Source organism: Pseudonaja textilis, chromosome 15 (assembly GCF_049901715.1).
Source record: "Pseudonaja textilis isolate UNSWEBS1 chromosome 15, rPseTex1.2, whole genome shotgun sequence".
NCBI classification, from domain to species: Eukaryota; Metazoa; Chordata; class Lepidosauria; order Squamata; family Elapidae; genus Pseudonaja; species Pseudonaja textilis.
In genome coordinates this window covers 4,664,193-4,686,547 of record NC_142004.1, presented here as the reverse complement: position 1 = coordinate 4,686,547, position 22,355 = coordinate 4,664,193, and the positions used below count along the sequence as shown (strand labels likewise).

Genomic DNA, 22,355 nt, shown 5'->3' with positions numbered 1-22,355 from the left:
GTGGAACAACTTGCCTCCGGAAGTTATAAATGCTCCAACACTGGAAGTTTTTAAGAAGAGATTGGATAACCATTCATCTGAAATGGTATAGGTGCCTGAACAGAGAGTTGGACTATAAGACCTCCAAGGTCCCTTCAAACTCTGTTATTCTGTTCAACAAATGAATTAAATGGTGTGTTTCGTTTCTTCCTTATTTCTGGTAGATCAACATGCTTTTCTGCTATTTTTTTTTTAAAAAATCAAGAATCTTATTTCTTCCTACAAAGTGACTTTAACAAAATTCTCACCCATCTCCATAGCCAGTGAAAAAGAGGATGTTACAAATTAATACTTTCACAGCCTTGGTTTCAGTGTCACATTACTGAGAGTTAAATAACTGGATGCATTGCAAATGTTTGTCTCCTTACTGAGAGTTAATAACTGAATGCATTCCAAATATTTTCAAATAAAATTTGCCCTGGAAATATAGGCAGAACCCAAAAGGAGTCACATGGGAGGGGAAAAAAAACCACTGTATTGGGGAATTGCATTCAGTAAAGGAAAGAGAGCTTAATTCTAGGTTGTGTCAATTTAAAACATTAGGGAAAAACGATAGAAAGCATAGAATCATAGGGCTGGAAGGAACCTTAGAGGTCATCCCAGTCAAATGGTTGTATGATCTTTTCTTGAAACCCAACGCCCTAATTATCTTTGTTGCTCTTCTCTGCACTCTGTCTGAAATGATATAGGTAATGGTATAGAAGCATGGGGCTAGTCTAGAAGACCTCCAAGTTCCCTTCCAGCTTTATACTGATTCTGATTCTTTCTAGGATCTCAGCTTCTTGTCTATGAAGATTCTCGATAATCCAGGTCACTGTTTTATCAAAAGTGGTTTTTAGTGGTTGAAAAGGCCACTAGACAAGAAGAAGAAGAAGAAGAAGAAGAAGAAGAAGAGGAAGAGGAAGAAGAAGAAGAAGAAGAAGAAGAAGAAGAAGAAGAAGAAGAAGAAGAAGAAGAAGAAGAAGAAGAAGAAGAAGAAGAAGAAGAAGAAGAGACGCCTCAGCATCTTTCTTGTACTTTTTTTGTGAATTCAAGTTTATTTTAAAAAAATAAAACTACAACAAAGTTCATCTTTTATATATCAGCTTAAGATGCTTATATTCATTTAGGCATTCTAAAGAATTTTGGATATTTTACACTGCTTATTTTATTGATGCATTCATTAAACAAATTTATTTGGCTGCCCAATTCACATCCAGGTGACTCCAGGTGGCTTCCAACATTAAAACTCCATAACATTGAAACCATAAAACCCCAACCCTAACGCCTTTGGTAACCATGGGCATTTTGCATTCTGCCACGTCAAAATATTTGACATCTTGATGTATCTCGTTACCGTAGTGGTTGCTGAACCTTAAATTGTCTTGCAAACCCCTCTGGGAGAAGCTTTTCTTATTAAGGGATGTTCCACGAATAACAAGCACAAACATTAGCTAGGAGATTCTGTAATTAATGGATGATCTCAAATCAAGTTCAATAAACTGAAAAGTGTCAGTCAACACCCTCGGCCTGATACCACTTCTCATAGTCTGCCTTCTAAAGAAGTAAAACAACAGCAACAATGGAAGAATTTATGGGGAATTCCTCCAGAACCACACATTCTGGAAAAAAAAAAATGGTGGCCAATAAAAAAACACTCCAGAATTCTGGTCCAGCCGCATCGATTGCATGCTTTGGGATTTTTGCATCTGTGAAGCAATGGGGAACGTATTATGGAAAGCAAAGGCTTGTTTCATGTATGAGCCACACCAAACCGCCCCAAGTAGATGTACTTATATGTTCTGCAACAAATTAACTTGATGATTAATAGAACTTATGTGTAGCCTGGCTAAGCAGATGCATAGACAGGTAAGTTGGTTAGCTGCCCCTGAAGCGTCTTCAGATTTCCATCGTTCTTCGTTCGTTGGTGAGAAAGGATGGGAATCCAGATGTTTCATGGCTACCCTGCCAAATGTTTGAGCATCCATCTGGAAAGGAAACTTCAAGTGCTCAGATGCTACAGTGTGTTTTATAGTTGCCTTCATGGTCGTGTGCTCCTTTATTTTTTCCAAGCAAGGACACATGCATTTCACTGCAGATGGTGTCTAGGTTTGGGTCTCTCTGTGTGTAGCTTATTATTGCATTCCTACCCAATTTTCCCTCCTACTCAGAGGTCTCCTTTAATTGTATTCCCACAACTGCGGTGCTGAGAAGTCGATGGGGTTGGGAAAGAATGTGTGGTTTGAAGCCACTCATTCTTTATATAGACTGGGTGAAACCAGACTCAATAGCAGGAACTGTGAGAGGCATCTTGGAGTCTTAGTGGACAACCAGCTAAATAGGAGCCAGCTGTGTGCAACAGCAGCCAAAAAAGCCAATGCAATCCTAAATTGCATTAACAGAAAGATACAATCCAGATCAGGGGAGTTATTAATACCACTCTATAAAGCCTTAGTAAGACCACACCTAGAAAACTGCATCCAGTTTTGGTCACCACACTATAGAAAAGATGTTGAGACTCTAGAAAAAGTGCAGAGAAGATCAACCCGGATGATGAGTAGACTGGAGGCTAAAACAGGATAAATGGTTGCAGGAACTGGGCTTGGCTAGTCTAGGGAAGAGAAGGACCAGGGGAGACAGGATAGCAGTCTTCCAATATCTCAGGGGCTACCACAGGGAGGAGGAGTGGGTCAAGCTGTTTTCCAAGGCACCTGAAGGCGAGACAAGGAAGAATGGATGGAAACTGAACAAGGAGAGATTCAACCTGGAAATAAGGAGGAATTTTCTGACAGTGAGAGCAATCAATCCATGGATCAGAAGTTGCCTTTAGAAGTTGTGGGAGCACCATCATTTGAGACTTTCAAGAAGAGACTGGACTCCCATCTGTCAGAAATGGTGTAGGGTCTCCTGCTTGGGCAGAGGGTTGGACTAGATCAGGGGTCTCCAACCTTGGCCACTTTAAGCCTGGTGGACTTCAACTCCCAGAATTCCCCAGCTGTCTGGGTGGGGAATTCTGGGAGTTGAAGCCACCAGGCTTGAATTGGCCAAGGTTGAAGACCCCTGGACTAGATGACCTACAAGGTTCCTTCCAACTCAGATTATCTATTATCTGTTTAAGCTACTCAGGGAATCCCATGGTTGAGTGAGAAATTCAACCAACATCATCGGCAATCTCAGCCCAACAGCTTAATATTTCTTGCCGTTAAATTCACTTGCAGTTAGTCCTTGACCAGAGGTCTTCAAACTTCCCAGACTTTCTGGGAATTGAAGTCCACAAATCTTAAAGTTGCCAAGTTTGGGGACCTCTGCCCTTGACTTTCAACAATTCATTTAATGACCATTCAAAGGTTACAACGGGATTTGAGAAAAAGAGACGTAAGGCCATTTTGCACACTTATGACCGTTGACGCATGCCCATGGTCAACATGTAGATCCTTGGGAACAGATTCATATTTATGACAGTTGTAGTCTCCTGTGTGTGTGTGTGTGTGTGTGTGTGTGATGTGATTTCCTCCTTCTTCTGACCAGCAAAGTCAACAAGGAAGCCAGATTTGACCGACTGAACAACTTCGGTGATTTACTTAATGACTGTGGCAAGCAAAGTCACGAAGTGGGGCGAAACTCACTTGGCAACCAAAATATTGGGCTCAATTGGTGTTGTAAATCAAGGACTACCTCTATTGGGGGATGTTTGAACTGTGTGTGGTTATTGTGAGGAGTCTTCTGAGAGATTTGGCAGTATGCAAACGGCATTCGCATTAAATAATTAATCCGAGAATGATTATACAGTTGGCAAAGCCGGTAGCCATTAATCACTGGATCCACTTTTAAACTATCCTGGAGAGCTCTGAAAGCCATCTAAATTGGTCTTCATCGCTTCTGATCTCCATTAATTCCGTAATATTTAACTTCTGGAATGGATGGCTATCCAAAGTGTGAGGAAGAGCCATTTGGATAGCACTAAAACCTCTCCAGAATAGTTAAATTGATTAACAGCTTCCCCCTACCCCCCACTTTTAGAACTGTATAATAATTACATGTTGCGTTGTGTAAGCAACTAATTACTTTTTATCAAATTGAAATCTTTCCATTTGAATGTCAGTGCCCGTCACTGTCACTGAAGTTTAGAGAGAGGAGAAACTATCCTTTCCTTTGCCTCCTTTCCTTTCCCCTTTCTTTCCTTTCCTTTCCTTTCCTTTCCTTTCCTTTCCTTTCCCCTCCTTCCTTTTCTTTCCTTTCCTTTCCCTCCTTTCCTTTCCTTTCCTTTCCTTTCCTTTCCTTTCCTTTCCTTTCCTTCTTTCCTTTCTGCAGGCTTTGTTTTAGAACTCTTTTAGATCATGTTCTCTTCTGCTAAAATTTTTTTTTTAATATCTTCAATGCTGCAATACTATTCTTGCGGGGTTGGCGTGTTAGCCTTCTTTCTAACTTGAGGTGCCCATTTTAATTTCTTCCTCCGGTTGCTCTATCTAATATTGTTTCAGAAGTCTGTATGTGGGACTCAAAGGGCATTTGCACCATAAATTTATATACCAGGGCTGGAGCTGTACAGAGGTTTTGATTCAGAGCTTCGCTTCAAAGGCAATTCAATGGCAGTTGGATCGAATCTCTGAATTAAAATTGAATTTCTGACTCAGGTCGCCCATTTGGATCATATTCATGGCCTCCCAATCAGTTTGGTGGTATTTGACAATGCTCACAGGGTAGCTATATGTTTGTTTGTGGGTGAGGGGTTTGGGAGAATTTTTTTTGTGTGTGTCGTGAATCAAACAAATGTCTTGAATAAGATAGCCTTGATTCTAATTCAGGTTTTTTAATCCAGTCGATTGGATAATCACCTCTGACCCAAGGAAAGGAAACAGAGGGGAATGGGTAGGGGAAAGGAAAGAAGGAAGAAAGGGAAGGGGAAGGAGGGAGGAGAGAGGAGAGGAAAGGAGAAGAAAGGAAAGGAAAGGAGGGAAGGAAAGAGAAGGGAAGGAAAAGAGGGAAGGAAAAGGAAGAAAGGGAAGGAAAGGAAAATGAAGGGAAGAGAGGGAAGGGAAGGGAAGGGAAGAGAACGGAAAGGAAGGAGGGAAGGAAAGGGAAGGAAAGAATGGGAAGGGAAGGGAAGGAAAGGAAGAAAGGTGAGAGGAAGGAAGGAAGGAAGGAAGGAAGGAAGGAAGGAAGGAAGGAAGGAAGGAAGGAAGGAAGAAGGAAGGAAGGAAGGAAATAAAGAAAGAAGGCCAGGCAAAGCAAAATGTAGGCTAGGGGGAAAAAGGAAAGCAATCCAATCAAATTTAATGGAAGCTACACATCCCCTGTATGACTTTTAAGCTTTCTAACTCCTATGTTAAATTTGCCATTTTGTTCAAACAACCTCTGAGTGCAGTGAGCTTTCACTGAATAAGCCACGCTGATTCTGGCTCCTTGAATGTATCTATGATTTTGTGTCGCATCCATTTGTCTGGCTCTGATATTTGTCAGCTCCCCAAAAACATGCAAAACAACCCCCCCAATAGTTAATTCCCACTTTTTAAAATTTTTTTTAGAAAAACACACTTCTCAAGGAACCACGCCACGGGATGCGTCTTGAACAACCGGGTCTTATGTTTCTTGAGCTACCTTCTATTTTAGCCACAAGAAGACAATTTTGCACGCATGTTATTTAAAAACACACACGCACACAAACTCCTGTGAGATTCCTCTCCCTGACACTCAGGTCTACTTTCTTGCCACCCCTGTAAATATTTTAGTACCTGGTGAAATCAATGGAGCCTCTTCAATCAGAAACAGAGTGTAAATCATTGGCCCCTTTGTATTCGCCCCCTAAAATCAATTTTCACACATTAGAACTATTAGCTTATTGAGAGGCCCTTGATGGATCATTAGAGTTGGCTGCCAAGGATGGCTAACCCACACCTGATAGAGCTCCGTCTATTCGCTGAGCTTGGGTGAGGAGAGAAATGGGAGGAGAGAGGGATGAGATAGTTGTATAAAGAAGGGGGGAGGGAAGGGAAGAATGTGGGGGCGGAACTGTGAATCCAGAGAGGTGGAAGTCAACCGTCGGATCAATAATATCTATTAAGCACTCACTCACTCTTGGATCAGATTGGTGGTGGTGAAGGACAGCGCCAGGCCAAAGTTGTTGACAAGAGATGATTCTCAGCCCACTTTGGAGTTGTGCTTAATTTCACACGGGATGGAGGAAGAGAAGCGTCGGGTGGGTGAAATTAAGGAGAGCGTTTGGAGAGAAGTGCTGAAAACGGCTGGGGAGTCATTCCCACTTGGAGGAGAATTCGGGATTTGTGTGCATTGTCACTTCTGCCATACAAAATGGCAGGCGGGAATATCGTGTCTTGTGGGCTCCTGTGTGGCCTCTGGGCTTGGTGGCTTTGTTGCAGATGTTTTATGGCCCAACAAGGTGACATCAGCAGTGCTAGGAGGGAGTGGGGTTTACGGAGAAGAGGAGGGAGAGGAGGAGCAGGAGGAGGAAGAGGAGGAAAAAACTGTAGCATCATTGGTACTATCTGAAGTTGCTTGTTTCCTTGCAGACATTTCATGACCCAACTAGATAACATCCTCAGTGCTAAAAGAGATGGGGTTGTGGAGAGGAGAAGGAGGAAGGCCGGATGACAACAACAACAATGACTGTGGGGTCCTTGATGCTCTCTGAATTTAGTTGTTTCCTTGCAAATTTCATGACCCAACTAGGTAACCTCATCAGTGTTAGAAGGAAGAAGGGCTTGTGAAAAGGAAGAGCAGGAGGGGGAGGAGAAGAAAGACGGTGGGGTCCTTGCAGAAGCTCTCTGAGCTTGGTCGTTTCCTTGTAGACATTTTATGATCTAATTAGGAAATATCATCAGTGGTAGAAGGGAGTAGGGTTCCCTCTGTATTAGGTAAGTTACCCTCTTATTAGGTAAGTTTGGCTAGGACTAAGATAGCTGAGGGACCACCTCTTTCCAATTATACCAGTCCGTCCCACTAGATCTAGCAAAGAAAGCGTGCTGGGGTCCTGTCTGACAGGGAATCTTACTTGGTGGATACCAGGAGATGGGCTTTCTTCTTTTAGTGTTGGCACTAAATTGGTGTTAGATAAAGATCGACGGAATTCAAGGAGCTAGGTTGGGATCTCTTGTGGCAACACAAGGACTCTAAACTGATGACGTATTTAACTCTGCCTTCCAGCTCTTCCAGCTCTTCTCCTGCACCCAACATGGCGGAATCTGCAGCCAAAATAGAGGGAGGTGTTAAGAAGGGGCTGAGCTAAGAATCCTTATGCTGCAGAAAGTGTCATAAGTTTGATCTCTCCCAGAATCACTGGAGCTTTATCTGACCGTTCCCAAGAGAATGCAATCCATCTGGTGAGATTCTTGTAGCAATAAAGTTTTCTCCTTAAAACTTCATGGTAGTTCTGGTTGCTCGCGCCTGATGCACAGTGTTCTTTTTATGATGCCCCAAGACATATTGTGATCTCCCCAATCGAGGTCCTGAGGTCCTGCTGATAAACTTAATGTTTATTAATTATTTTTTTAAAAGATGCTCTCTCTACGCTTGCCTGCAGGTGGCTCAAATGTTTTCATCAAGTCAAACAATTGCACAAACCATTTAATTAGACAGGCTGTTTTTATTATCTTAATGCTTTCTGTTTGTGCTTGATAATGAATTGCTGTACAAAACTATGTCCCTTTTCCTACCGCAAAGGCTGGTTAAAGACTGTAATAAAGATGTTGGCATTTATTCCCATAGGACCTTGCACCAAAAAAAAGTCCTCCCTCCCATTTCTACTTTATTTTTTCCTGATATAATTTGGAAAATATATTTTCTAAAAAGTATACTAGCAAAAGATGGATGTAGACAACCAAGCTTATATCATTGAACTTTGCTTTGAAATTTTTTGCAGCGGCTGCTTTAATGCACCAATGGAAAAAACCAAGATGATTTCCCTTTTAAGGAAAAAAAGTTATTTGGCCTTTAGATTAAAAGTTAGGCTAATTAAAAATGTTATCTTATGAGACATTATGAACAGTAGCTAACACCTCTACCATTGATTTTGTTTTTAAAAAATAAGAGAAAAATGGTGGGTTGCAAAATTGCCCTACTAGAAGCAGCTAGTAAAGCAAATAATGGTTTTCTGATTGCAACCTAAGAAGGAGAGACCTGTTTGCTGATGGCATATGAGTTGAGAGAACTTCCAAAGGATGAACCATTCCAGCCAGTTTCAAAGTCATTCCAAGGACCATCCTGTCCATTTGGTCTTCTTCTCCTAGAAGGACAATAAAGGCTTCTGGATTCAGTATAATGCCTGCTCACTCCCGGTGTTTTCATTCATCCACAAACAGGCTTAGATTTGATTTCTAACTCCAGATTCACTCTTCATAGCAATGCCATACAGCCTACAAAGATTAGAAGCAACGGAAGGCCTCAAGGAAAGAGGTCGAGAAAAGAGCGAACCCAAAAGTGGAAGGATTGGTTAGGAAAAAAAGGACAGAGAAGAAAGATTTGCCATCATGAAAGTCTGGGTGTTGAACTTCAATGGCTGTCAAAGCATAATCTGTAGATACCTAACTGGACGTCAGATTCATCATCACTTGTAGATGTTTGGAGAACAGCACAATGCTTATTCTGTGCCCTAATCTTAGCCCAAGGTATCTTTTCTCCTTGACATGGACTGGCAAACGCAACGTTGTATGGCTGCTCTCCAAAGATATTACCAGGATTCAATGTTGAGCATGTTGTGTGGAGTCTACATGGCAACAGGGCTCTAACCCACCTTCACGGGAGCAGTTCCTTCTAGTGATGAAAAGAGACAGGGGGATGGAAAAGCAGGACATCACGGGAGGCCGTTAGCACAATCAACACTTTCAGACGATAAAGCCCAGCTAATGGAGAGGTCTAAGATTGAGAAGGACGTGGCAACCTTCCCATTGGTGTTTTCAAGTAGATGGAAATCAGCCTCTTGCTGAGATTCAAGACAAGGTCTGTGCACCACTTACCTCCCACTTGAGTTCTATTTTAAGATTTCAAGTGGCACTAGAATGGCAACGCTTCCTTCTGACCCTTGCCACAAAACTGAGAACTTCACCTTATCTACAGTTGGCGGTACTCATGTTCTTCTGGAATCAAAGCCAGGAAAGCCGAATGAGAGAGTTTGTTGAACGGAAGATGCTTACATTTAGAGGTGGTTAAGGAAAGGAGCCAGCTGTAGCCACCGGGAGCTACTGGGGATAAGCAATCAGGATTGGGTTGGCTTCAGAGGTTCAGCATTGCTGATCATCTGTTAGCAGAAGAACCTGAGCAGACCGTTCAGTTGTCAGCCATGGAAGCTGTATTTGTATTAGCCATGTAATTTCTTAGAAGCTTCGAGGCTGCCAGTGTTAGTGCCTGAGAATTTGGGAGGGGAGAATTCTTAGTGAGTAGTGGATTAGACTCAACAACATTCTTCTCAAAAGTCAAGGACGTGTCAGCTTGCACCTGGATGGGAGTGGGCAAAGGTCTGGCTTCGGATAGAACGGCGTTTGATTGGGCCATGTGATGGACTGATGAGTGCAGAGGATGGATCTTTGATTTTCACTTGGGGAAGGGAAAACCTGAAAGTTTCAGATGTGCCAACATAACCTATTCTATTCTATTCTATTCTATTCTATTCTATTCATTCCATTCCATTCCATTCCATTCCATTCCATTCCATTCTAATCTTCAAGGTGGAAGGTGGGAGCTGTCAGATTTCAAGGAATAACATGTTCCACAGGACAGGGCTGCTTCCAAGAAGGTGTGCCTCTTAGGTCTTGTTTAAGGGAAGGGACCTGGAGTGTGTGATCCTATTCAAACCTGGTGGGACAGGAAGACACCTTCTGGGAGATAGGGTCCCAGATTTTTGTCCATGACTTTCTCAAACAATTCCCCGTTGCCCGGAGAGGGACTAACACAAGTTTGCCTCTGGAGTTCTCCTCTTGCCAAGTTCATGGAAAAAAACTAAATGCAAGCACCTTCATGAGAGATACGCGGAAGGAACAAAGCCTGCTAGGCTGTTTAAGAAAAGGCAATTAAGGCTATAAAACAAGGGTTTACGAGGGAGTTTATAGTGTTGGAGGTCTTTAATAGCTTTCTCTAGATGAGTTTAAAGAAGGGAGAGACAGAAGACCTGAAACTTGAGGAGACTTAAAAGTTCAGAGAGGGGTTTTTAAGCAGAGAAGGATAATAATTAGAGGCACATTTTCCCCCTGATTTCAATGTCATTGCAAATAAGAATGAAAGCTGTTGGGAGCTGTTTCCTTCAACAAAATGGGACTCTCTCTCTCTCTCCATCTCTCTCTTTCTCTGTCTCTTTCTTTCTCTGTCTCTCTCTCCCTCTTCCTCTCTCTCTCTCTTTCTCTCTCTCTTTCTCTCTTTCCCTGTGTGTGGGTGTGGGTGTGTCATCAAAAGAAAGACATTGTGGTTGCTTCTATGGCAAGGTCAGCCAAGGCAGAGCAAAAGATTGACCTCCTTCCAGAAGACCAAGTGTGTAGAATCCAAATTGTTTAGCACCTAAGAGAGAAAATCCCACACCTCCTTGTTTGCTTCCTCCATTGTCAAAGTCCAACATGTTAATAACTTCATTTTTTGTCCCTTTTTTTGTGGAAGCAAAAACCTGTCTCACTCTAGGACCCCTCCCCACTGAATGGTAAGTACTGTAGGTTGTCCCTATATTGAGCAATATCACTTAGACTTATACACCACTTCACAGTGCTTCACGGCCCTCTCTGAGCGGTTTACAAAGCCAGCCTGTTGCCCCCAACAATCTGGCTCCTCATTTTACCGACCTTTGGAAGGTCGGAAGGCTGAATCAACCTTGAGCCTGTCAGAATCGAACTCCAGGGTGCGGGCAGAGTTAGCCCATAATATTGCATTTAACCACTTCCACCATACTGGAGGAAGATCAGCTTGGACAAGAACGTGTATATGGACTAGAAGATCTCAAAGGTCTTTTCCAATCTTATCATCTCATGTTCACCTCTGAAGGTGTGGAAGCAATTCCTCCCTGGATGCTTTGTCCCTAGTGCTTCTGAGCTGCCCTCACCCCAAGCCTTTGACAGGACTGGGTAAACATCCTTTTATCCTTCCAAATATCTTGCCTAACTGGTACCACTGATGCCCTGATGGAGGCATCCTCTCCTTTCTGAAGAGCCTGGATGAAGCCAGTTTCTCCTTGAAAATATATTGGATTGCTGAACTCCTCTGTTGCTACCAGTTCCGCATGAATTGGAACCCACCGGCACAGTTACGCCCCTGAAGCTATTGAAGAAAAGTTTGCACAATCCAAGATGAAGCCCTACCTCTTCTTTAGGCCATCTGATCACCAAACAAAGGTAAGAAACCTTTGGACTATTTGATAAAGAAAATTATCTTCATGAGAGGTCCTCGGTGTTCCTTGAGCTGGCTTATTTTCTTGAAGATGTTTCATTACCCAAACTAGGTAACATCATCAGTGCTAGTAAGGAATGGAGTTGGAAGAGGAGAATGAGGAGGAAGCAAAGGAGAAGGAGAAGGAACAGGAAGAAGGACTGTGGAGTCTTCAGTGCTCTCTTCAGCGCTTGCTTGTTTTCTTACAGAAATTTCATTATCCAAACTAAGTAACATCACCTCTGTGCACCGGTGATCAGGGAGCACCAAGGACTCCTCATATCAACCCTGAGCTACAAATATTCTCCTTGATTAAAATGATCTCCTCTTTGGGGAAGAAATCGTACGATAGCCTTAAAAGCAAATGTCTACCCAATAGAAGAAGAGCGACGTACAAAAATGCCAGCGAGGTTTCTTGGCTCAGCCCTCGGCTGGGTTCAGACTTGTGTCTCTGGAGTTGCACACAGACAAGTAAAGCTGTTTGAACAGGTTTGACACCTTTTTGGTGAATGGGATGAAGGGTGAGATGTTTTCCTGGGGAAAGACTTAAACAGGAGAGGCAGCCTTAAGGCACATCTGGCGATGAGGTATCTTGCTGTATAATAGCCATACATGCTTTGATCTTCCATCACCTCAGTTAACCATGGCTGCTGTTCCATTATAGGAAAACTTTCGCCTGCCGTCATTCCTTACAGCCACGTCATTGGTTCTACTTTCCTTTTGCAGCTCACCAGTTAGAAGAGGAAGGAAAAATAAACACCCAGAAAAATAAAGCAGACTTGTGAAGTGGAACAGCCCCAATGCTTTGACGACGGGCGCACGGTGCCAAAAAGGTTAGCCATCACTGCCCAAAACCATCCTGGCTAAATGACTGTCCAGTCTCTTCTTGAAAACCTCCAGTGATGGAACACCCACAATGTCCAGAGGTAAACCGTTCCTTTGAGAAGCTGCAAATGAATTATTATGTTTAATACGATCTAATGACTAATTTGCATAGGGAGACAATCCTTCTAACATACCATAATCTTAATTACTTTTATATCAAAATTTGTTTTTCTTTTGGCCCTGGGAATTTTTTAGACCGCACCCCTCAAGTAGCTTATGATCTAAAGAAGATGGTGTATCTTTGGTGTAGGAATTAAATTAGGGCTTGGGGTCGATATTATGGGTTGCTTCAGCTACTGTCAACATGGCCAATGGTCAGGCATTATGAATATTGTAGTTGAAATCTCTTGGACTGTGCTAGATTACCTAACCCACCAGCCTGTGATTAATCCAGAACAGTCTTTAATACCAGATCAAAAAATGGATCTCCCACCAACAGTGAAGAAAGCCTTCACGTAATGTAAACAATATGGGACAAAATATGTCCAAAGAATACCTCCCAGGGATCATTATGGTGTTAACCACAAGTAACTGAGCTGTTCCTTAAAACTACAATCCTGGTGCTTAGATCCAAGTTATTTTTTGAACACAAAGTCCCTGTGATAAAGTTCCCTTCCATATGCTGTTTCCTTTGCCTTGAAGCTCCACAACCCGAGTCTGACAAATTTCCAAGACCGTATTCATGCATTTAACCGCTTCACAGAGTACAGGAACTTGACCGATTTTCCAAAGCACCTAAGGGCAACACAAGAAGTGACGGATGGAAGATCACTAAAGAGAGATCCAACCAAGAACTAAGGAGAATTAGAGGAACAGCTTGTCTCCAGAAGCTGTAGGTGTCCCATCACTGGGGGTTTTCAAGAAGAGACTGGACAGCCATTTGTCTAGAATTGTGTAGAGTCTCCTGCTTAAGCAAACGGTCAGACTAGAAGACCTCCAAGATCTCTTCCAACCCTATTATTCTCTATTTTATTTTCTGAATACTATAGAGAGATGGTGTCTTTTATTGCTTTACGTACATCAGGGAGTCATTATATGCTGAGGAAAGCTGCTTTGTAAACTCCAATTCCACATTTGGAACACCAAGATATTTGAGGTCTTTGAGGCCATGGCTATCAGGATATTTTGCTGAAGTTGTTGCTTTTGCTCCGTGATGCTCAAGTGATACCTAGCCATGGAACAGTGGTTAATTTTATGTGACAAGTTTAGTGGTCCATATTGCTTTATTTATGCCAGCAGAAGACCACCGAATGCAAATTCCATTGAGGTGGTAGACCTTCCGTCCCTCAAAATCACATCTATACTTTTTCCCCTAAAGATGCTTTTTTTCAAAAGGCATCTGGACTTGTTTTTCCCAAAACAAGTTAAAAGAAAAGCAAGTCCAGTTGCCTTTTGAAAAAAAGCACCTTTGGAACAACCGTGGCCTGGATAACTGTAAAATCTCCGTAGACTTTATCCATGTTTTCCTAATGAGACTGCCATTTCAGCTACCAAGAGGCAGAACATAAACTGGTTGTGGAGATTAACCGTCATTTTCATCTCAAAGATTCAGCAAGTTAAAGATTCTGTTTATGTTGCATTGCAATAAACTATGATCAGTTCATTTTATGGTGTTTCCTGTGTCTACCTAGGCTGACAATACCTTAAAAATAAACCTTTATATTGTTGTAAAGGAACACTGAAATATTCAGCAGGAAAGAACTTGAGCTAGGGAGAGAGATGGTGGGAAGGGAAGGCAGACAGAGAGAGAGAGAGAGAGAGAGAGAGGAAGGGAGGCGACAGAGAGAGAGAGAGAGAGAGAGACAGACAGACAGACAGACAGAGAGGGAGGGGACAGAGAGAGACAGAGAGTGAGATAGACAGACAGAGAGGGAGGGGACAGAAAGACAGTTTGTGTGTGTGTGAGAGATAGAGCGGGGGAGGCACCCCTTCAAAAAAGATTACTCTTCTGGCAGAATGACAACATGTCTTTACCATAAACTTATTCACCAATAAATCCATAAGCAGCCTAATGAATAAGGTTTCATTAAATTAACTCAGTGGTCTATGGGTCAGGGTAACAGCCCAGAGCAACCACCATTTTGAATGCCGCGTAAAAGCATTTGGAATGGAATAATGGAGAGGGTTTGCATAGGAAAAGATGGAAGGGAACTAACCCAATTCTCCAGGCGCTCCGTCCTAATAGGTCTCCGGATACAGGAGAAGGGGTGGTGAGAAAAAGGGAATCATCTTAGAATCCTTACGTAGCCACAAGCAAAATAAGCCCAATCTACCGCTGAGTGCAGTTGACCCTTATCTAAGTCTAATCAGGAGTTCACTGGAGTCGAGAATATTCCGATGGATAGGCTTTTGGCAATAACTCAAGTTAATTGAACCTTCACATGTGGACCTGGTCTTTCACACCTGACCCCAGGTGCATGGTTGAATAGGACCCCTTATACCATTCCAATCTCTTCTTGAAAACCTCCAGTGTTGGCTCCACCAATGAGTCCTTCCACCGATTAGTTGTTCTCACCGATTACAAATTTCTCCTTCGTTCCAGCTTGCTTTTTTTCCTTGCTTCATTTCCATTCGGTTGCTTCTTGTCCCACCCTACTTTGGCATATAGAACCATGGGATGACAGAGTTGGAAGGAGGAGGTTGGAGATCTTCTGTTTGAGACCTTATATTATTCCAGTCAAATGGCTTGTCCCATCTCTGTTTTGGAAAGCCTCCCGTGAAGGAGCCACCCGTAACTTCTGAAGTCAAGCCGTTCCACTGATTATTCTCGCAGTCAGGAAACTGTTATTCTGTGACTCTGAATAAATCCGCTTGCATGGATTCCCCTTGAAGGGTTCCCCCGCTGCTAGGTAGCCATAAAAAAGTCTTATTTACTTAATAGGAATCGAGGGCTCCAATCGAAACATCCCTCACGACCGTCTTCTTCATGTCCTCCTCTTCGTTTCCCCTGATCTGCAATAACTATCACTTTTCCCAATTGACCTCCAGGCTTTCAAAAACAAAAACAAAACAAAACAAAAACCTTTTTACTTAAATGTATATTGACACCTGCTTCTTCCCCCGCCCTGAGTTTTGCCGCTTGGTGAATTATTTCACAACCGGCAATCTAAAACTCGTAAATGAAAGCATGACATTGTAAAATTGTCTGCTCGGGGTAATACACCGGATTTGCTATCGATGCGGGGAAGATCAATTCAGCCAAGATGCTGGCTTCCTTCAAGCTTTCCTAGGCTCCCATATCACAGTAGCTTGGGGTGTGTGTGTGTGTGTGTGAGAGAGAGAGAGAGAGAGAGAGAGAGATGCAAGGTGTGAGAATTTTGTGGCTGTTCTCATAGAAGGGATCGGCAGGAAAGAAAGGCCTCTTTTCCAAAAGATAAACAAATGAAAGAAAGAAAAAGGAAAACTTCTCTAAAGAAACTAAATGGAAGATGAGTCCAAAATACAAAATTATTATTTTTTTTATCCCTGGCTTTCTCTTCTGATGTGGAAGGAAGGAAGGAAGGGGGAGGGAAGGAGGAAGAGAAATAAAAGAGGCAAGCAGAGGGGAGGGGAGGAGAGATGTGCGAGGGAAGGAAAGGAAGGAGAAAGGAGGTGTGGGGAGGAGACAAGAGAAGAAGAGGAGAGGGGAAGGGAAAGGAGGAGAGAGGAGGGGAGGGGACAAGAGGGAGAGGAGTGGGAGAGAGGGAGTGGGAGAGAAAGAGGAAGGAAGGAAGGAAGGAAGGAAGGAAGGAAGGAAGGAAGGAAGGAAGGAAGGAAGGAAGGAAGGAAGGAAGGATGAACAGAAGTGAACTTTGTAATTAGAGGCAAACCAAAATATCTCACAAATGGGTAATGAAATGACGGCAAGAAAACAGCCAAGCAGAGATGTATCTTGGTGATGCAAACTTTCCTTCCTTCCTTCCTTCCTTCCTTCCTTCCTTCCTTCCTTCCTTCCTTCCTTCCTTCCTTCCTTCCTTCCTTCCTTCCTTCCTTTCTTTCTTCCTTCCTTCCTTCTTGTTGCTGCTGCTGCTAATATTATTATTATTATTATTATTATTATTATTATTATTATTATTATTATTATTATTATTATTATCCAGCTAGCTTTCATAGCTAAGGTGGAACTAGAACTCACCACCTCCTGGTGATTGGCCCAGTGTCACCCAGTAAGCTTTCTTACCTAAGACAGCACTAGAACTCACGATCTCTTGCTTTCTAGCCTGGTGCCTTAACCACCTGACCAGACTGACTCTCCATCTACCTTTTCATCAGGAAATGGAGACCAGTCCAATCTCTTGCAGACCTCAACTTCTTAATACTAGTTGTCACTGGATGACTCCAATTTGTCTTCCTTTCATAAATGCTCAGGCTCTCCCTGGCTGTCCCTTCCTAACCATCATCCGGCAATACTTACATGTTGATGGGTTAAAACAATCAAACCTGGAAGGTGAAAAATCTGTATAGTATTATTCACAATAGCACCATAGTTGTTGTGGTTGGTACATAAACCAGTAAGTTCAATGAAAAATACATCCTCTAAGCCCTATTATCCCCCTTCTGGGGAAATATATATATATATATTTTCCCACTTCAATTTCCAAGAATATTGAATAAAGGTGAGTCTGGGAAGGAACCCAATGAAAACCAGATGCTTCAGGAAATGCCATGTTTATAAAATTTAAGCAGGCTTTTTAAAAAGAAGCAAGGACATAGGGAAGAAGTATAAATGTTGTTTATGAGGGGTTAACTCAGAGACCAGAATATACTTTCCCCTCCGTGAAATAATCATTAAAGAGGTAGGAAAGAAAAACAGAATTGGAAGGGTCCTTAAAGGTCTTCTAGTCCAACCTCCCTAGACTTAGACGAATGGTTGCCCAATGTCTTCTGAAAACCTCCAGTGTTGGAGCATCCACAACTTCTGAAGGCAAATGGTTCCACACGGACGAATTGTTCTCACAGTCAGGAAATTCCTCCTTAGTTCTGGGTTGCTTCTCTCCGTGGTGAGTTTCCATCCCTTGCTTCTTGTCCTGCCTTCAGGTGCTTTGGAAAACAAATTGAACCCCTCTGAATAGAATCAACAAAGTTGAAAGGGACTTTGGAGGTCTTCCAATCCTGCTCAGGCAGGAAGGCCGCTCCCATTTCAGACAAATGATTGTCCAATCTCCTCTTAAAAACCTCCAGGGTTGGAGCATGCACAATTTCTGGAGGCAAGTTTGTTCCAGTCATTAGTTGCTCTCACAGTCAGGAAATTTCTCCTTGGTTCTAGGTTGGATATCTCCTTGATTCATTTCCATCCATTACCTCTTCTTCTGCCTTCAGGTGCTTTGGAGAATAAGGTTGTTCTATCATGTCACTCCCACTCCTTCTTTTCCTTAAACTAGACATACCCAAAGATCGGATCTCTTGAAGAATGGTTTGAATTGCTCATTCAAAACCATGTTGGGGAAAGAGACAAGGAAGTCCATCACAGAATGTCTTCTGGTCTGCCAACAACCAGGATTGATGCTACCATATTGGCATTTCCATCAATATATCTGACTTTATCAGGCTTCTGGCTCACTACTTTTCATTACAAGCAGTAGTAATTGTCTGAAAATTTTAAAACTTACAGAGAGACAGCGGGGAGGGAGGGAGAGAGGGAGAGAGAAATCTAGCCCAGGGGTCCACAATCTTAAACACTCAAAGAGCCATTTGGACCCATTTCCCGCAGAAAACAAAACACCGGGAGCCATAAAAATCCTTCCCATGCCTGACTATGTCACAAAACTAGCATACGTAGTTGAAGTAAACTGTTTTCTAAAACTTTTCTTGGATTTATCCATGGTTCGCCTACGAAAAGCTCAATGAATCGTGTGCCGGTGGGTGTCGCACATTGGAGGCTGTGACACATATTTTGAGCGTCAGGGAGCTGCAGCAGAGGGATGAAAGAGCCACATGCAGCTCCAGAGCCACAGGTTGCCTACCCCTGGTCTAGCCTAATGAAGAGAAGAACGAGGGGTGATATGATAACCAACTTCCAGTTCTTGAGCAGCAGTCATGGAGAAGAGGAGGTCAACTTATTCTCTGAGGAACCTGAAGCAGGTCAAGAAGCAATGAGTGGAAGCTGGTCAGAAGGAGATCCAAACTGAAACAAGGAGGAATTTCCTGATCGTGACAACTCTTAATCAATGGAACAGCTTGCTGTCAACTCATAAAATATTCCTGTGGTCTTTTAGAGTTGCCAACAGAAAGGGAGGAGGGAGCAGTGCGACAGCTTGTAAACCAAAACTGCATTCCATAAATGTTTTTTCAAAGATAGTAACTAGGTGACTGAAGTTTCTGCCGTGCAAAGATCTAACTGGAGAACAGGACCGATGACTCTTGGCTATGGATGTGTCCCATTGGAGAATATGAATTAGGATACACCCTGATGGGTGGGGGAAAACTAGGGTCAAGGGTGACAATGAATGATGTGTCTCAGAGTCGGCTACACCCAGGCAGTGTCGGACTTTTTAACTCCCAATAAATCCTTCTGAAGCTTTGGAAGTTTGGCTCCAGACTAATGATTTAAATGGGGGTAACTCCTGACACTTGCCTCTTGGCATTGTGAGTGTTCCTTCTCTGGAGGTCTTCAAGAAACGATTGGACATGCCTGCGATAGAATAAGGTGTCCTGATTTGCACAGGAATTTGGAACTAGAAGACCTCCAAGGTGAGTGCCTTCCAGCCTAAGATTCTATGATCCTACCCAATTTGTAAAACGGAGTAAGTCTGATCCATAGACTCATCTTGAAGATTTCAGCAGTCTAAGTGGCTATCATCCCAACGTGATGGCAACAGATCCTATCACTTCACCCTGCTAATGAATTTGTGAAGGGGGACACGCCCTTCCCTACAGCAGTCGTCTTGGGATAATGCCTGCAAACGGGCTCTGAAATGCTCACTAGTTCACCCAAGCTTGCTCCAGGTTGTAAATGCACTTTGGCAAAGTGTTCATTGATCATTCAGGCCCTTGGTCCCTACCGCTCACATTTGTGGTGGTCACGCTAATCTACTTAAGAGCTATTTTGAAGGGATTGTTTCCTGTAAGTCTCATTAAATCCAAACACCTCTTTGAAGCTTCATACAGCCCTGCATTTTAAAACCTATTTGTATTGAGCTTATGAAAGATACCTTCGAAGACAACTCTGGTACAGCTAGGTGTGATTATGCCTTCGGGTTCTACAGTAGGTCCTTCCTTCCTTGACGTCTGTCTTGCCACAGCTGTCTTCTTCTCTGAAAGCTTCAGTAAACTTCTGTAAAAGTTAGATACGGTTTTGTGTTGTCCCCCTCACAAAAAAACAACCCATAGCACAAAAAGGGGAAATCACTTTAGCTGGGATTGTACCCAAATCTACATTTCTAGCCAAGCTGGATCTGGTTCCTTGTCTTCTTGCTGGGTGGTCTGGAGAGTTAAGTGGTTCATCTAAAGCCACAAAGACATTTTTGTGTATCCTCAGTCAGGGCAAATTATATAGATAAGCTGTGCCAAAATGTTGTGATTAGAGGGTACAAACAGCAATGGAAGTAGGAACCCAAAAATGAAATAAGAATTCATAAAGAATAACAAGGGGGGAAGAGGAGGAGGAGGAGGAGGAAAAAAAGAAGAAGAAGAAGAAGAAGAAGAAGAAGAAGAAGAAGAAGAAGAAGAAGAAGAAGAAGAAGAAGAAGAAGAAGAAGAAGAAGAAGAAGAAGAAGAAGAAGAAGAAGAAGAAGAAGAAGAAGAAGAAGAAGAAGAAGAAGAAGAAGAAGAAGAAGAAGAAGAAGAAGAAGAAGAAGAAGAAGAAGAAGAAACACAAAATTCTTCCTTCCATTTCCTTCCACTTTCAACATTTTCTCTATCTTCTCTCTTCCACTTCCATGTTGGAGAGGATCCACAGTGGCACATCACTTTGACATGCGTACGTCTCGCTAATTTCTATGCTTCCATATTTTATATTAGTTGACTCCCCCTAATAGAAGAAGAGACCAAAGATAATGAGGCTGCAGTGAAAGGCAAACCCGAAGGTTTTTTCGGAGAATCTGGATGATTCAAGCATAAACCTCCCTGATATAGGAACATCAATGTCAGTGATGAACAGATATACCGAGAAAATCTTTTTTCTGCGAACTGCTCAAGGGAGGAAGCCAACAAAGATCAAAGAAGGAGGCAGGTAGCCCTGGGCTCATCCTTCGTTGTTGCAGATTAACTAGCAACCAGATAAGCAGGAACCAGCATCAGATAAACAATAACAACAGAAGGAGAAACAATATCCATCACCCTGTGCAACCAAGACGTAATCTCCAATCAGGACGGGTAGGACAAGCTACAACATATAAACAGTCAGCAAAAGTCACTGTTCCATGCCTTGATGAAGTCACCTTGCCTGGTAATGAAATATTGGCAGGAAAAGAAGCCAAAAAGAAGCAAGTATGGAAGTATTCGTGAACCTGAGTCTTCTCACCTGATGGGAAAAGTGCAAAATTGATGGGTCTTTGACGCTACTCTTGTTGCTGCCATCTTGCCTCCCCAGGGTTTCCTGAAATGACATACAAACCTACTAATTATATACAGGTAACCAGCATGCTGGGGTTATTGGGGGTCTATTACGAGCAACATCCTAGCACCCTCGCTACCTTTATAGAAGCATCTTTATACATAAAAGTCTGTAGAGATTCTCAGTCATCCAGGTCATACTTGTCCCAAAGGTGCTTTTTTCAGGAGGCAACTGGACTTTCTGGTTTTTGTCTTTGAAGACTTTTCACTTCTCATCTAAGAAGCTTCTTCCACTCCGACTAGATGGTGGGGAATGGAAGGATTGATACTCCTTGCAGACAGCTGGTCATTTGCATCCTTTTTAAAAAAAAAAAAAAAATTATTAAAGTTTTACAAGTCCAGTTGCCTTCTGGATAAAGCACCTTTGGGACATCGTTTAACAATTGCAATGTTTAACGATTGCTGCAAAAAAAAAAATCCCAAAAATGGATCTGGTAATGTGATGTCTCACCTTACCACCGTAACTCTGGCTTAGTTATGGTCCATAACTCAAGGACTATCTTACTCATGACTTCAAGCAGGAATCGGAAGCGGTTTGTGCCGTTTCTGTTGCACACCAACGTGCCTACAGCCCCTGTCCTGATGTTCCCTTTGATTCGTATCCATTTCATGTATTAATAATCCTGTTTCTACTTATATCTGTTATCTAATTCATGCACAACAAACAAACAAACAAACATTTTGTAGCCTCCCAATGCTTGTAGCAGAGACTTCCTTCCCTACTGGGAGGAAGTGCTGGAGAGAAAGGATATATATTTATTTAGCCAAGTGTGGTTGGACACACGAGAAAGGAAAGGTTTTCACCAGTTTGTTCCTAAGTGCTTGAATTGGGTACTTTTCCTCCTTACCTTGGATCACAAACACCTGGGCACCTCATCAACGTCTACTAGTATCAGGGGAGAACACTAAATTGTCTTCAGCTTCAGACTTCTCATTAGCTATCATTTGCCTTGATTAAGTCAGCAGTGACATAAAAGGGAAGATTAAAGGCTTTGGAGCCAAAGTTGTTTCAAAGGCATTTGGAAGGATGCCAGGCATATTGAGTTGTGCCTTGAGCCAAGGGCCTTGGTGCTTTCCAGGAAGAAATACAGCTGTTGCAGGCTCTGGATTGGATATTTCGGGAGTGGCTTCTCTGTGGATTTTATATGTGGACTAGCTCTACGAAACTACGTGGTCGGGCTTAGTTTTTGGGGGAGGAAAATAAGGTGGTTGGGCGGGAATTCTGTCTCTGCCTACCAACATCCATTGGTATTAATCTGGCTAGCGTCCGGTCAGTGTGTGAGAAAGTTGAGGGCTGTTTGGAAACTGAAACAGTATTTGCTGTGTGAGCAAGAAGAAGACAGCAAGGAGCTGAGCGTTGTTTAGCTCAACTGTTCTGTACTAAAGCTCCTCCTCCTCCTCCTCCTCCTCCTCCTCCTCCTCCTCCTCCTCCTCCTCCTCCTCCTCCTCCTCCTCTTCTTCTTCTTCTTCTTCTTCTTCTTCTTCTTCTTCTTCTTCTTCTTCTTCTTCTTCTTCTTTTCTCTCTCTTTGCAATACTTCTTTCTGCAGTCAAACAAAAGGGGAAA

General features: G+C 42.7%; 2 long non-coding RNA genes across 2 annotated transcripts in view; both read right to left on the bottom strand.

The window, feature by feature from the left end:
- Nucleotides 1-22,355, bottom strand: part of LOC148124634 (uncharacterized) — a 135,604-nt gene that overhangs the window by 5,343 nt on the left and 107,906 nt on the right. The gene's annotated exons all lie outside the window — the stretch shown is intronic.
- On the bottom strand, nt 15,165-20,768 carry LOC148124636 (uncharacterized). The gene is made up of 3 exons (XR_015739654.1): nt 20,699-20,768; nt 19,389-19,510; nt 15,165-15,247 (listed from the first exon to the last, which is right to left on the bottom strand). It is a non-coding gene; the product is annotated as an uncharacterized LOC148124636 (long non-coding RNA).